The sequence below is a fragment of the Neopelma chrysocephalum genome, unplaced genomic scaffold (genome assembly GCF_003984885.1).
Source record: "Neopelma chrysocephalum unplaced genomic scaffold, ASM398488v2 Primary Assembly neopelma1_185237, whole genome shotgun sequence".
Classification (NCBI taxonomy): domain Eukaryota; kingdom Metazoa; phylum Chordata; class Aves; order Passeriformes; family Pipridae; genus Neopelma; species Neopelma chrysocephalum.
The window spans coordinates 5,014-6,739 of NW_020938657.1; the positions used below are offsets into that span (position 1 = coordinate 5,014).

At 58.1% G+C, this 1,726-nt stretch overlaps 1 protein-coding gene across 2 annotated transcripts in view; it reads left to right on the top strand.

Moving 5' to 3' along the window:
* Nucleotides 1-982, top strand: part of LOC113962810 (cdc42 effector protein 2-like) — a 2,418-nt gene extending 1,436 nt beyond the window's left edge. For both annotated transcript variants that reach the window (XM_027673582.1, XM_027673583.1), the window contains one exon: nt 351-982. The gene's annotated coding sequence lies outside the window, so the exon portion shown is untranslated. The remainder of the gene's footprint in view (nt 1-350) is intronic.
* Nucleotides 983-1,726: the final 744 nt, after the last annotated feature.

Consider the following 1,726-nt stretch of genomic DNA (forward strand, 5'->3'; position numbering starts at 1 on the left):
GATGGGGGTGACAGGGATGGAGGTGATGGGGGTGACGGTGGTGATGGAGGTGATGATGGTGATGATGATGGTGGTGATGGAGGTGACAGTGGTGATGATGGTGATGGTGGTGATGGGGGTGATGGGGGTGATGGGGATGGAGGTGATGGTGGTGACAGTGTTGATGGGGGTGGTGGTGCTGATGGTGATGGAGGTGATGATGGTGGAGGTGATGGAAGTGATGTAGGTGATGGTGGTGATGGGGATGGAGATGATGATGGTGCTAGAGGTGCCAGAGGCGGTGCCGGTGATTCCGGGCGCTCTCTCTCCGTGGCCCCCGAGTTCCAGCCCCCCTCCGTTCCCTCCGGCAGATCCCGCCGTGCCAACGCCAGGAGGGGCTTCGTCCTCGGCCCCCGCGGATTCCGGACATTCCCTCCACATTTGGGGAGAATCCCAACGGCCCCTCCATCTCCACCCGCTCTCCTATGGGAACGGGACGTGTCCGTGTCTGCCGGAATTCCCGGATTTCGGAGGTTCCCAACCCCTCGGATCGTCGGGGACGTTCAACCCGCGGCTTCCCAGGATTCCTTGGGAATGCCGCCCGCCCACCGGGACAGCTCCGGAGGGAAGAGGCTCCTCTGAGCTTTGCCAAGTTGGGCTTTACCAAGTTGGGATCTGTTGGGCTTTGCCAAGTTGGGCCTTTCCCAAGCCGGGCTTTGCCGTCGCGCCGTCCCTCCGGAGAAGCCAAAAGCTCCCCGTGGAGGGGCTGGAAAACCCCAGCGGGATTTCCCGTGTTTTGGGAAAACTGAACCCCCCCCCCGGAAGAGCCGAAGCCCCTCCCAGGCTTTAGCACCGGGATCGAGATCGGGAGGGATTTGAAGCCAAAAAGGAGCCGCAAAAACGACCCCAAAAAAAACCCAAAACCCCCTGAGAAGGGAAGGGGGAGCAGCTGGGGGGGATCCCAAAAAACCCCCAAACCCCCCGAGGGGTGAAGGGGCAGCACCCGGGGGGGGGACCCGCCGTGTCTGGGAGTGCAGCGGGAACCGATTCCGGGGGGATTCCCGCTGGATTTGGGAACACGAGGACCAGAAGCCGCCGGAGGAGCCGAACTCAACTCACCCTTTTCCCTCTTCCCGGGGTTTTAGAGCCCGGATCGGGATCCCCCCGAGGAGCCGCCGTGTCCCTCCTGGACTAATTAAGGAGCTGGATTGACGAGCCGGGGGCTCTTCCTGCCCGGAAAACCAAACCCCTTCTTGGGCTGAGAACTCCCAGGACTCGGGGCTTGAATCGACTTCCCTCTGCAGAGTAATTAAGACAAGGAGGTTAATTGGGCTCGAGCAGCCCCCCGGGGGGGGAATTTCTCTTGGATTTGATGCTCTTTGGTCCCAACTCTTTTCCTGCTCTGTTTTTTTTTTTATTTATTTTTAGGGTTTTGTTTGTGTTTTTTTTTTCCTGCCAAAAAAAAAAAATAATTCCAGCGATGGGACGGAGCCGTTTGAGAGCCTCGTTTGTGGTTAATTAATCCCCGTTTGTGGTTAATTAATGACGGGTTTTGGGGGGAATGTGGCTCCCTGAGCCCTCCTGTCCCGCTCAGGAAAGGAAGAAAAGGCCAGAACGGATCATTTTGGGCGGGTTTTGGAGCATTTTGGGGGGGTTCCAACGCGGGGCTGGGTTGTTTTCCTGGATTTCACCTCAGTTTTCCTGGATTTTGCCTCGGTTTTCCTGGATTTCACCTCGGTTTTCCTGG